Source organism: Dermochelys coriacea, chromosome 25, assembly GCF_009764565.3.
Source record: "Dermochelys coriacea isolate rDerCor1 chromosome 25, rDerCor1.pri.v4, whole genome shotgun sequence".
Taxonomy (NCBI): Eukaryota; Metazoa; Chordata; order Testudines; family Dermochelyidae; genus Dermochelys; species Dermochelys coriacea.
The window spans coordinates 6,474,989-6,488,426 of NC_050092.1; the positions used below are offsets into that span (position 1 = coordinate 6,474,989).

At 45.4% G+C, this 13,438-nt stretch overlaps 1 long non-coding RNA gene across 1 annotated transcript; it reads left to right on the forward strand.

The window, feature by feature from the left end:
• Nucleotides 1–655: 655 nt before the first annotated feature.
• Nucleotides 656–3,579, forward strand: LOC122457484. Its single transcript, XR_006277025.1, has 4 exons — nt 656–796; nt 920–964; nt 2,013–2,089; nt 3,414–3,579. It is a non-coding gene; the product is annotated as an uncharacterized LOC122457484 (long non-coding RNA).
• Nucleotides 3,580–13,438: the final 9,859 nt, after the last annotated feature.

Sequence of the window (13,438 nt, forward strand, 5' to 3'; positions counted from 1 at the left end):
GGTTCATGTAATTTGAGGGTACTGCATTCGTCTGTCTATCCTAGCCCAAACCTCAGTGAGATGCATGGAGGGTTTTCGCTGGAGGGAAAAGAAAATCACATTCACACTCGCTCATTTTTGTGCCTTGCCTCAAATGTTTCTACAAATGCAAAAAAAGGGCTTTTATTTGTGCTGGGAAAGTCATTTTCATGCACAACTAATCTCTAGGCAAAAACAGATAATATAGATGTGGGTGAAATTAAGCAGCTTTGCAAAAGCGTAATGAAAACTGACCAGCCCAGACTACAAACCCACTAACCCACCCTTCTCCACAAGCCCGGATGATAATAGGTTGGCGGGGGGGAGAAGGCATGAGTCTGACTTGTCCAGCAGAAAGTGACTTGTCTAGCGCCTCCCTCTTTTTCTAAAAAGAGAGGTAACTTAAAGGTGAAAACTGGCCTGCATGCTAACAAAAGATTGCTCTGAGAGCTGAGTATGAACATCGCCCTGACCTGTTCATCACTCTTTCAATTGACTTTCATCCTTGTTTCACCCCTCCTGGTCCTATCTCACTCAGTAAATTCAGCATGCTCTGTTGTGTTCCTCCCCCTACATCAATGGCTTGTGGTTTGCATTTTCCAGGCCCATCTCCGGAAAAACATCCACTGGTATTAATGCCGTCTGCAAATTTACGCTGGACAGCACCTCCAGGGCCTTTCAAAGAGAAGAAGTGTATGAGGAGTTTAAACGTCTCACCAACGGAATCACTCAGCTCGGAACAGCTACACTCTAGACACGGATAGCTTGCTTGTTAATGGTGAGTGGCAGGGCAAGCCCTGGAACCTTGAGCAAGTTGCTGCGGTTGAGGTTCTGCTGGAATTTTGGAAAACTGCTTTCTTGCTGTTCTCCTTTTCCTCACAAGTTCCTCTTTTCTTTCCAGATTATTCTCCTCTCAACACAACGGCAGGAGAGCCAGGTAGATCGGGTAAGTGTTTTTGAGAAGCAATCCGCATTAAAGGTACTGAACAGACGTTAGCGTCAGACAGTTAGTACGGAACATGCACAGACATGGGTTTAGACTGATGTCTCCATGGCTTTGGGGACAAGAGTGTAGAGAACTGGCTCTCCCAGCAGGGAGCCAGCAACTCAAACAGGGGCAGTTAGAGTCATGGATGAATATCAGGTACAGATCCCCTGGGGATAGCACAACTCTGACAATGGTTCCAGTCACCATTTGGGCCTGTCAAACTTGACCTCGCCAATACTGGCAGCAAACAAATGCAAAAGAGCAATAAGCCTGGCCATGGTGAATCCATTACACATGTGGAACTCATGGGAAATTCTGACATTATCCACCCAGCACTGCAGCTTATCCACCAAACAGAGCGTAGCACCTGCATCCCCTGCACACCAGGCTTCTCCTCAGACCTATAGAGAGTCAGAGTTTGAAGCCAGAAGGGACCAGCTAGTCTGACTGCCTGTACATCACAGGCCACCAGCCCCCCTCCCTCCCCCGCCAGCTACCCCTCACCATGCCCACCAGCTAGAATTAGATCCAAGTGTTACAGGCCTCAGGAGACTACCTACTACATGCCACAGGCAGAGAACAGGAAGGATGGAGATGCACCGAGAGACCTGATCAATGGCGAAGAGGGGAGTTTGCTATCAGGAACCATTCAGTCCTGGGCCTCTCTGCTGCAGCTGCCATAGAGGGCCCAATTAGTGCCCGCTGTAGTGTGTTTTACTGACGTGGACATTTTCGCACTAGAAACTTACAGGCCACTGCACATCCATCTTGATTACGGCACTTAAATAAAGAGAAGTAAACCTGAAAAGACATAGGGAGCGTTTAACCTCCAGCTTTTTTCCCTTCCCACATTTTCAAACCTCCCCTTTAAGTTGAGAAGTGCCCTTGAAATTTGGCTGTAGCAAGAATTCTGCCAAATCACCAGCCGGGCCTTGCGTGTAATCTTGTTTCAGACCAAAATGACTGTGAATTTAGAGATCTGTAATTCATCCTTTTGTCCTCCCAGAGCTCCATCTGGGCGATAATCCTCATCTGCTCTCGGTGTTGCTTGGCTTGATTCTCCTCCTCCTCATGAGCTTCTTGGTAAGTGGCTACTCTGTTGTCCTGCCTCCTTAGATTCACAGGTACCCTTGTGGTCCAGTGAGTGGAAAGAGGGGAATTAGGGAATTGGGCACCCGGTCTGATTTAGACACATTGAAAGTAAATCCTACCAATGAACTAGTAAGCTAGGAGCAAATAGGGAACACAAGCGGGCTGGCAACACACGTGGAAAAACAATAAGCATTTTGGGCCAAATCCTCCCTGCTTTACTCGCATGACTTCCATTGGGACTGCTCACATGAGTGAGGAGAGGAATATGGCCCATTGAATACATTATTAAGGAAGAAGGTTGAAGAGCATAAAGCAGGGATATGAAGAAACCAGGAAAGTGGAGGTAAGGTCACCCCAAAAAAGACCATTGGCTTCTTTTTCTTGCTCTTCTTAAACACTCTCCCATCCCTAAATCTCAGCAGAATGGTGGGGACACAGAGCTACTGAGTGCAGAAGGTTCAATACCTTTATACAAATTACCAGCTTCGGGAATCACACTGAATACTTCCCATTCCAACTTCTTAGCAATAGGAAGAAAGCTGAAGTCCCCTTCCAGGGTCAGACTCCAGCTGCATTTCTGCTACACAGGATGTGGATGGGTGGATCCTCTTCTAATCTCCCAGCAGGGACACTACTGGGGACCTGAGGGAGGGGGGAAAGCTGCTCCTTTTTAGTGTCCTCTGTTCCCAGGCTCTCACAATCCAAGATCTGTATCCTGCTTTCCAGATAGGCAACAAAGGTTGCAAAGAGAAAGGGAAACTGGTTAATTGTTACTCAGATGTTCAAGAAGGAACAGCTGGCCATTCTGAACAAGGAACTTTGGAAAGAAAAGAGACTTAGGGCAGTTCTACTCTATGGGGCTAAATTGACCTAAGTTACGCAACTCCAGCTAAGTGAATAATGTAGCTGGAGTCGACGTACCTTAGGTCAACACCGTGCTGCTTCATGGGAGAAAACTCTCCCATTGACTTACTTATGCTTCTCATTCCGGTGGAGTACCGGAAGTTGACGAGAGAGTGATCAATGGTCAATTTAGCGGGTCTTCACTAGACCCGCTAAATCGATCCCCAGTGGATCAAGTGCTGTGCTTTGATCCCCAGTAAGTGGAGACAAGCCCTTAAGGGCTGAAACTGGAGGCTCTGCCAGGGACTGGCTTTGTGGCCTTGGGTCAGTCATTTTACCTCTGCCTCTGAGTCACATCATCTGTAAAATGAGGATAATATTTACTAACTCGATAAAGCACTCTTAGGCCCTCAGTGGAAAGGTGATACAAAGGCTCACATTTCTCGCATTAACGTTGCTTTCTTCCCACCAGATTGCCTTTGTCTGAGAAGAAAGGAAGGGAGGCATGTACGACGTCCAACAGAGCGTATACGGGGTCTATTTCCCACATCTGGACATGAGAAAAATGCACTGACGAACACATTGCTGAGACGAACTCCTTGCACTCAGAAGTGTCTCTTCTCACTGACTCATTCATCCACCAAGAGAGAAAAAATGTTTACAGCTGCTGTAAAGAATGTTCTATTTTTCCCTTAGTAAATTATGATTAGCCTGGGACACATCTTTCCTTGTGGCCTTTATACAGAAAATCTTTGCACTGATTCCAGGAATTATTTTGTACTGTGGAAAACTGCCAGCAATGAAGATGTGTTGGGGATAGATATTTATTTTTTTGTGCACTGTGAGATTTTGAGCAAATGTTATACATCCAAAAAAATAAAACAGAAAATGAAGTGAACACTAGGTGTATGCAGTCTACCGTGTTATGTAGTTTTTCTGAAGGGGGAGATTAAAATTATGCTCATTTATGGTGTTTAGGTTCTGACTATTGTAAATGAAAAAAAAAAAAAAAAAAAAAGCACTTTAATTCTACTTTGGGTTTTTTTCTGCTTTATAATTAAAAAAATATGTGTGTATATATTTTAAACAAATGAGAAATTTTATATTTTAAATGATGCCAGGAGATTTTTTTTTTTTTGTTAAAGATGCATTGTTAAATATACTTCTTTGTGAATTTGTGAGACTGTTGTCCCATGTCACTCAGGATAGATACTGTAACACAGACTGCAATTCAGAAATAAAGTATCAGAAATCATCCCAATAAGGTTTGGAGTTTATTTTATTCAGCATCTAAAAAAATCCCTTTGTGAGGTTCTCTTTGCTTTTGGCTGGGTGTCAAAGAGGCATAGTCTTTGGGGTGAGATCAAAGAAAAGATGTCTAAGTTTGGCCCCTAAAGAAGCCTTGAAATAAATTAAATCAGTTTGGTCCTTCCAGGGGAGATTGTTATTAACAAGAGAGTTACTAGCATTTTCCCAGGATTGCAAGCCCAGTCAGCAGTGGCTGAAAGTTGATACTATCTGAAAGCTGTTTTTTGGTCTATGTGACTTACATTGTTCCCTTCAAAAATCACCTTCAGATTAGCAGTACTGTTCCCTTTTGCTGGCAGTCTCAGTAGAGATACCAGGGACTGACTGGATCATGGAGACTGGATTCCTCTCTCACCTCTCAGAGGTAATCTTGGCAGAACAAGATTGAGGCACACAGGCCAGGGCAAGATGGGGGGAAACCAGCCTGGCTGTCATTCACGCTATCTCTATTCTGTGGATAAACAGTCTCCACTCCAGGACTGTTGATCTGATACCTTTTCATCAGCCTGAAATTCACCCATGAAAGTCTGCTTCCAAAAGCATTGTCCCTGCAGGTACACATTTCATAGAATCTGCTACAAAATAAACCCCAGGGCAGCAAACAACAGACACAATCATTATAGGCCCCGAAAAGGGAACTGGGCTGAGAACACTTGCAAACAATGGAAGCAGAGGCTGTTAGCACTTCACCAAATGCAACCGTGCTTTCATGAGGAGGAGCATGTCCTAGTTTCCCTCTGTGGGGCCACTCACTTCAGACAAAAAGAAAAGGAGTACTTGTGGCACCTTAGAGACTAACAAATTTATTAGAGCATAAGCTTTCGTGAGCTACAGCTCACTTCATCGGATGCATTTGGTGGAAAAAACAGAGGAGAGATTTATATACACACACACGCACAGAGAACATGAAACAATGGGTTTATCATACACACTGTAAGGAGAGTGATCACTTAAGATAAGCCATCACCAACAGCAGGGGGGGAAGGAGGAAAACCTTTCATGGTGACAAGCAGGTAGGCTAAATTCCAGCAGTTAACAAGAATATCAGAGGAACAGTGGGGGGTGGGGTGGGAGGGAGAAATACCATGGGGAAATAGTTTTACTTTGTGTAATGACTCATCCAATCCCAGTCTCTATTCAAGCCTAAGTTAATTGTATCCAGTTTGCAAATTAATTCCAATCAGCAGTCTCTCGTTGGAGTCTGTTTTTGAAGCTTTTTTGTTGAAGTCTAGCCACTCTTAGGTCTGTGATCGAGTGACCAGAGAGATTGAAGTGTTCTCCAACTGGTTTTTGAATGTTATAATTCTTGATGTCTGATTTGTGTCCATTCATTCTTTTACGTAGAGACTGTCCAGTTTGGCCAATGTACATGGCAGAGGGGCATTGCTGGCACATGATGGCATATATCACATTGGTAGATGCGCAGGTGAACGAGCCTCTGATAGTGTGGCTGATGTGATTAGGCCCTATGATGGTATACCATGAATAGATATGTGGACAGAGTTGGCAACGGGCTTTGTTGCAAGGATAGGTTCCTGGGTTAGTGGTTCTGTTGTGTGGTGTGTGGTTGCTGGTGAGTATTTTGGTTCAGATTGGGGGGCTGTCTGTAAGCAAGGACTGGTCTGTCTCCCAAGATCTGAGAGCGCGATGGCTCGTCCTTCAGGATAGGTTGTAGATCCTTGATGATGTGTTGGAGGGGTTTTAGTTGGGGGCTGAAGGTGATGGCTAGTGGCGTTCTGTTGTTTTCTTTGTTGGGCCTGTCCTGTAGTAGGTGACTTCTGGGTACTCTTCTGGCTCTGTCAATCTGTTTCTTCACTTCAGCAGGTGGGTACTGTAGTTGTAGGAATGCATGATAGAGATCTTGTAGGTGTTTGTCTCTGTCTGAGGGGTTGGAGCAAATGCGGTTATATCGTAGCGCTGGCTGTAGACAATGGATCGAGTGGTATGATCTGGATGAAAGCTAGAGGCATGTAGGTAGGAATAGCGGTCAGTAGGTTTCCGATATAGGGTGGTGTTTATGTGACCATCGCTTATTAGCACCGTAGTGTCCAGGAAGTGGATCTCTTGTGTGGACTGGTCCAGGCTGAGGTTGATGGTGGGATGGAAATTGTTGAAATCATGGTGGAATCCTCAAGAGCTTCTTTTCCATGGGTCCAGATGATGAAGATGTCATCAATGTAGCGCAAGTAGAGTAGGGGCATTAGGGAACGAGAGCTGAGGAAGCGTTGTTCTAAGTCAGCCATAAAAATGTTGGCATACTGTGGGGCCATGCGGGTACCCATCGCAGTGCCGCTGATTTGAAGGTATACATTGTCACCAAATGTGAATAGTTATGGGTCAGGACAAAGTCACAAAGTTCTGCCACCAGGTTAGCCGTGACAGTATCGGGGATACTGTTCCTGACGTCTTGTAGTCCATCTTTGTGTGGAATGTTGGTGTAGAGGCTTCTACATCCATAGTGGCTAGGATGGTGTTTTTAGGAAGATCACCAATGGACTGTAGTTTCCTCAGGAAATCGGTGGTGTCTCGAAGATAGCTGGGAGTGCTGGTAACGAAGGGCCTGAGGAGGGAGTCTACATAGCCAGACAATCCTGCTGTCAGGGTGCCAATGCCTGAGATGATGGGGCGTCCAGGATTTCCAGGTTTATGGATCTTGGGTAGCAGATAGAATACCCCAGGTCGTGGCTCCAGGGGTGTGTCTGTGAGGATTTGTTCTTGTGCTTTTTCAGGGAGTTTCTTGAGCAAATGCTGTAGTTTCTTTTGGTAACTCTCAGTGGGATCAGAGGGTAATGGCTTGTAGAAAGTGGTGTTGGAGAGCTGCCTAGTAGCCTCTTGTTCATACTCTGACCTATTCATGATGACGACAGCACCTCCTTTGTCAGCCTTTTTGATTATGATGTCAGAGTTGTTTCTGAGGCTGTGGATGGCACTGTGTTCTGCATGGCTGAGGTTATGGGGTAAGCGATGCTGCTTTTCCACAATTTCAGCTCGTGCACGTCGGCGGAAGCAGTCTATGTAGAAATCCAGGCTGCTGTTTCGACCTTCAGGAGGAGTCCACCTAGAATCCTTCTTTTTGTAGTGTTGGCAGGAAGGTCTCTGTGGGTTAATATGTTGGTCAGAGGTGTGTTGGAAATATTCCTTGAGTCTGAGACGTCGAAAATAGGATTCTAGGTCACCACAGAACTGTATCATGTTCGTGGGGGTGGAGGGGCAAAAGGAGAGGCCCCGAGATAGGACAGATTCTTCCGCTGGGCTAAGAGTATAGTTGGATAGATTAACAATATTGCTGGGTGGGTTACGGGAACCATTGTTGTGGCCCCTTGTGGCATATAGTAGTTTAGATAGCTTAGTGTCCTTTTTCTTTTGTAGAGAATCAAAGTGTGTTTTGTAAATGGCTTGTCTAGTTTTGTAAAGTCCAGCCACGAGGAAGTTTGTGTGGAAGGTTGGTTCTTTATGAGAGTATCCAGTTTTGAGAGCTCATTCTTAATCTTTCCCTGTTTGCTGTAGAGGATGTTGATCAGGTGGTTCCGCAGTTTCCTTGAGAGTGTGTGGCACAAGCTGTCAGCATAGTCTGTGTGGTATGTAGATTGTAATGGATTTTTTACCTTCAGTCCTATCGGTATGATGTCCATCTGTTTGCATTGGAGAGGAAGATGATGTCTGTCTGGATCTGTGCGAGTTTTTTCATGAAGTTGACAGATTTCCACTCTATACGGCTAAATTCCGTGCCTTGCATAATCACAGGTTTCAGAGTAGCAGCCGTGTTAGTCTGTATTCGCAAAAAGAAAACGGAGTACTTGTGGCACCTAGAGACTAACAAATTTATTAGAGCATAAGCTTTCGTGAGCTACAGCTCACTTCATCGGATGCATTTGGTGGAAAAAACAGAGGAGAGATTTATATACACACACACGCACAGAGAACATGAAACAATGGGTTTATCATACACACTGTAAGGAGAGTGATCACTTAAGATAAGCCATCACCAACAGCAGGGGGGGAAGCAGGAAAACCTTTCATGGTGACAAGCAGGTAGGATAATTCCAGCAGTTAACAAGAATATCAGAGGAACAGTGGGGGTGGGGTGGGAGGGAGAAAAACCATGGGGAAATAGTTTTACTTTGTGTAATGACTCATCCATTCCCAGTCTCTATTCAAGCCTAAGTTAATTGTATCCAGTTTGCAAATTAATTCCAATTCAGCAGTCTCTCGTTGGAGTCTGTTTTTGAAGCTTTTTTGTTGAAGTATAGCCACTCTTAGGTCTGTGATCGAGTGACCAGAGAGATTGAAGTGTTCTCCAACTGGTTTTTGAATGTTATAATTCTTGACGTCTGATTTGTGTCCATTCATTCTTTTACGTAGAGACTGTCCAGTTTGGCCAATGTACATGGCAGAGGGGCATTGCTGGCACATGATGGCATATATCACATTGGTAGATGCGCAGGTGAACGAGCCTCTGATAGTGTGGCTGATGTGATTAGGCCCTATGATGGTATCCCCTGAATAGATATGTGGACAGAGTTGGCAACGGGCTTTGTTGCAAGGATAGGTTCCTGGGTTAGTGGTTCTGTTGTGTGGTGTGTGGTTGCTGGTGAGTATTTGCTTCAGATTGGGGGGCTGTCTGTAAGCAAGGACTGGTCTGTCTCCCAAGATCTGAGAGAGCGATGGCTCGTCCTTCAGGATAGGTTGTAGATCCTTGATGATGTGTTGGAGGGGTTTTAGTTGGGGGCTGAAGGTGATGGCTAGTGGCGTTCTGTTGTTTTCTTTGTTGGGCCTGTCCTGTAGTAGGTGACTTCTGGGTACTCTTCTGGCTCTGTCAATCTGTTTCTTCACTACAGTACCCACCTGCTGAAGTGAAGAAACAGATTGACAGAGCCGAAGAGTACCCAGAAGTCACCTACTACAGGACAGGCCCAACAAAGAAAACAACAGAACGCCACTAGCCATCACCTTCAGCCCCCAACTAAAACCCCTCCAACGCATCATCAAGGATCTACAACCTATCCTGAAGGATGAGCCATCGCTCTCTCAGATCTTGGGAGACAGACCAGTCCTTGCTTACAGACAGCCCCCCAATCTGAAGCAAATACTCACCAGCAACCACACACCACACAACAGAACCACTAACCCAGGAACCTATCCTTGCAACAAAGCCCGTTGCCAACTCTGTCCACATATCTATTCAGGGGATACCATCATAGGGCCTAATCACATCAGCCACACTATCAGAGGCTCGTTCACCTGCGCATCTACCAATGTGATATATGCCATCATGTGCCAGCAATGCCCCTCTGCCATGTACATTGGCCAAACTGGACAGTCTCTACGTAAAAGAATGAATGGACACAAATCAGACGTCAAGAATTATAACATTCAAAAACCAGTTGGAGAACACTTCAATCTCTCTGGTCACTCGATAACAGACCTAAGAGTGGCTATACTTCACAAAAAAGCTCAAAAACAGACTCCAACGAGAGACTGCTGAATTGGAATTAATTTGCAAACTGGATACAATTAACTTAGGCTTGAATAGAGACTGGGAATGGATGAGTCATTACACAAAGTAAAACTATTTCCCCATGGTATTTCTCCCTCCCCCCCCCCCCCCCCTGTTCCTCTGATATTCTTGTTAACTGCTGGAATTAGCCTACCTGCTTGTCACCATGAAAGGTTTTCCTGCTTCCCCCCCTGCTGTTGGTGATGGCTTATCTTAAGTGATCACTCTCCTTACAGTGTGTATGATAAACCCATTGTTTCATGTTCTCTGTGCGTGTGTGTGTATATAAATCTCTCCTCTGTTTTTTCCACCAAATGCATCCGATGAAGTGAGCTGTAGCTCACGAAAGCTTATGCTCTAATAAATTTGTTAGTCTCTAAGGTGCCACAAGTACTCCTTTTCTTTTTGCGAATACAGACTAACACGGCTGCTACTCTGAAACCTGTGATTATGCAAGGCACTGAATTTAGCCGTATAGAGTGGAAATCTGTCAACTTCATGAAAAAACTCGCACAGATACAGACAGACATCATCTTCCTCTCCAAATGCAAACAGATGGACATCATACCGAAAGGACTGAAGGTAAAAAATCCATTACAATCTACATACCACACCGACTATGCTGACAGCTTGTGCCACACACTCTCAAGGAAACTGCGGAACCACCTGATCAACATCCTCTACAGCAAACAGGGAAAGATTAAGAATGAGCTCTCAAAACTGGATACTCTCATAAAGAACCAACCTTCCACACAAACTTCCTCGTGGCTGGACTTTACAAAAACTAGACAAGCCATTTACAAAACACACTTTGATTCTCTACAAAAGAAAAGGACACTAAGCTATCTAAACTACTATATGCCACAAGGGGCCACAACAATGGTTCCCGTAACCCACCCAGCAATATTGTTAATCTATCCAACTATACTCTTAGCCCAGCGGAAGAATCTGTCCTATCTCGGGGCCTCTCCTTTTGCCCCTCCACCCCCCACGAACATGATACAGTTCTGTGGTGACCTAGAATCCTATTTTCGACGTCTCAGACTCAAGGAATATTTCCAACACACCTCTGACCAACATATTAACCCACAGAGACCTTCCTGCCAACACTACAAAAAGAAGGATTCTAGGTGGACTCCTCCTGAAGGTCGAAACAGCAGCCGGATTTCTACATAGACTGCTTCCGCCGACGTGCACGAGCTGAAATTGTGGAAAAGCAGCATCGCTTACCCCATAACCTCAGCCATGCAGAACACAGTGCCATCCACAGCCTCAGAAACAACTCTGACATCATAATCAAAAAGGCTGACAAAGGAGGTGCTGTCGTCATCATGAATAGGTCAGAGTATGAACAAGAGGCTACTAGGCAGCTCTCCAACACCACTTTCTACAAGCCATTACCCTCTGATCCCACTGAGAGTTACCAAAAGAAACTACAGCATTTGCTCAAGAAACTCCCTGAAAAAGCACAAGAACAAATCCGCACAGACACACCCCTGGAGCCACGACCTGGGGTATTCTATCTGCTACCCAAGATCCATAAACCTGGAAATCCTGGACGCCCCATCATCTCAGGCATTGGCACCCTGACAGCAGGATTGTCTGGCTATGTAGACTCCCTCCTCAGGCCCTTCGTTACCAGCACTCCCAGCTATCTTCGAGACACCACCGATTTCCTGAGGAAACTACAGTCCATTGGTGATCTTCCTAAAACACCATCCTAGCCACTATGGATGTAGAAGCCTCTACACCAACATTCCACACAAAGATGGACTACAAGCCGTCAGGAACAGTATCCCCGATACTGTCACGGCTAACCTGGTGGCAGAACTTTGTGACTTTGTCCTGACCCATAACTATTTCACATTTGGTGACAATGTATACCTTCAAATCAGCGGCACTGCGATGGGTACCCGCATGGCCCCACAGTATGCCAACATTTTTATGGCTGACTTAGAACAACGCTTCCTCAGCTCTCGTTCCCTAATGCCCCTACTCTACTTGCGCTACATTGATGACATCTTCATCATCTGGACCCATGGAAAAGAAGCTCTTGAGGAATTCCACCATGATTTCAACAATTTCCATCCCACCATCAACCTCAGCCTGGACCAGTCCACACAAGAGATCCACTTCCTGGACACTACGGTGCTAATAAGCGATGGTCACATAAACACCACCCTATATCGGAAACCTACTGACCGCTATTCCTACCTACATGCCTCTAGCTTTCATCCAGATCATACCACTCGATCCATTGTCTACAGCCAAGCGCTACGATATAACCGCATTTGCTCCAACCCCTCAGACAGAGACAAACACCTACAAGATCTCTATCATGCATTCCTACAACTACAGTACCCACCTGCTGAAGTGAAGAAACAGATTGACAGAGCCAGAAGAGTACCCAGAAGTCACCTACTACAGGACAGGCCCAACAAAGAAAACAACAGAACGCCACTAGCCATCACCTTCAGCCCCCAACTAAAACCCCTCCAACGCATCATCAAGGATCTACAACCTATCCTGAAGGACGAGCCATCGCTCTCTCAGATCTTGGGAGACAGACCAGTCCTTGCTTACAGACAGCCCCCCAATCTGAAGCAAATACTCACCAGCAACCACACACCACACAACAGAACCACTAACCCAGGAACCTATCCTTGCAACAAAGCCCGTTGCCAACTCTGTCCACATATCTATTCAGGGGATACCATCATAGGGCCTAATCACATCAGCCACACTATCAGAGGCTCGTTCACCTGCGCATCTACCAATGTGATATATGCCATCATGTGCCAGCAATGCCCCTCTGCCATGTACATTGGCCAAACTGGACAGTCTCTACGTAAAAGAATGAATGGACACAAATCAGACGTCAAGAATTATAACATTCAAAAACCAGTTGGAGAACACTTCAATCTCTCTGGTCACTCGATCACAGACCTAAGAGTGGCTATACTTCAACAAAAAAGCTTCAAAAACAGACTCCAACGAGAGACTGCTGAATTGGAATTAATTTGCAAACTGGATACAATTAACTTAGGCTTGAATAGAGACTGGGAATGGATGAGTCATTAGACAAAGTAAAACTATTTCCCCATGGTATTTCTCCCTCCCACCCCACCCCCCACTGTTCCTCTGATATTCTTGTTAACTGCTGGAATTAGCCTACCTGCTTGTCACCATGAAAGGTTTTCCTCCTTCCCCCCCCTGCTGTTGGTGATGGCTTATCTTAAGTGATCACTCTCCTTACAGTGTGTATGATAAACCCATTGTTTCATGTTCTCTGTGCGTGTGTGTGTATATAAATCTCTCCTCTGTTTTTTCCACCAAATGCATCCGATGAAGTGAGCTGTAGCTCACGAAAGCTTATGCTCTAATAAATTTGTTAGTCTCTAAGGTGCCACAAGTACTCCTTTTCTTTTTGTGAATACAGACTAACACGGCTGCTACTCTGAAACCTGTCACTTCAGACACACACACACCCCCCGAAAGGCCTCGATTCAGCAAAGGACTTGGGCACATGTGCTGAAATCCCAGAGGGAAGAGGCTGTGTGTTTCGCTGAATAGGTCTGGGGTTATTCCCATGTTTAGAACAAGTTACAATTAAACCAATTCTCCCCAACCTTCCAGAAGCGCCTCTGTCATTCGGCTGCTGCTCTTCTCCTCCACCACAGTCACGGTGCCTC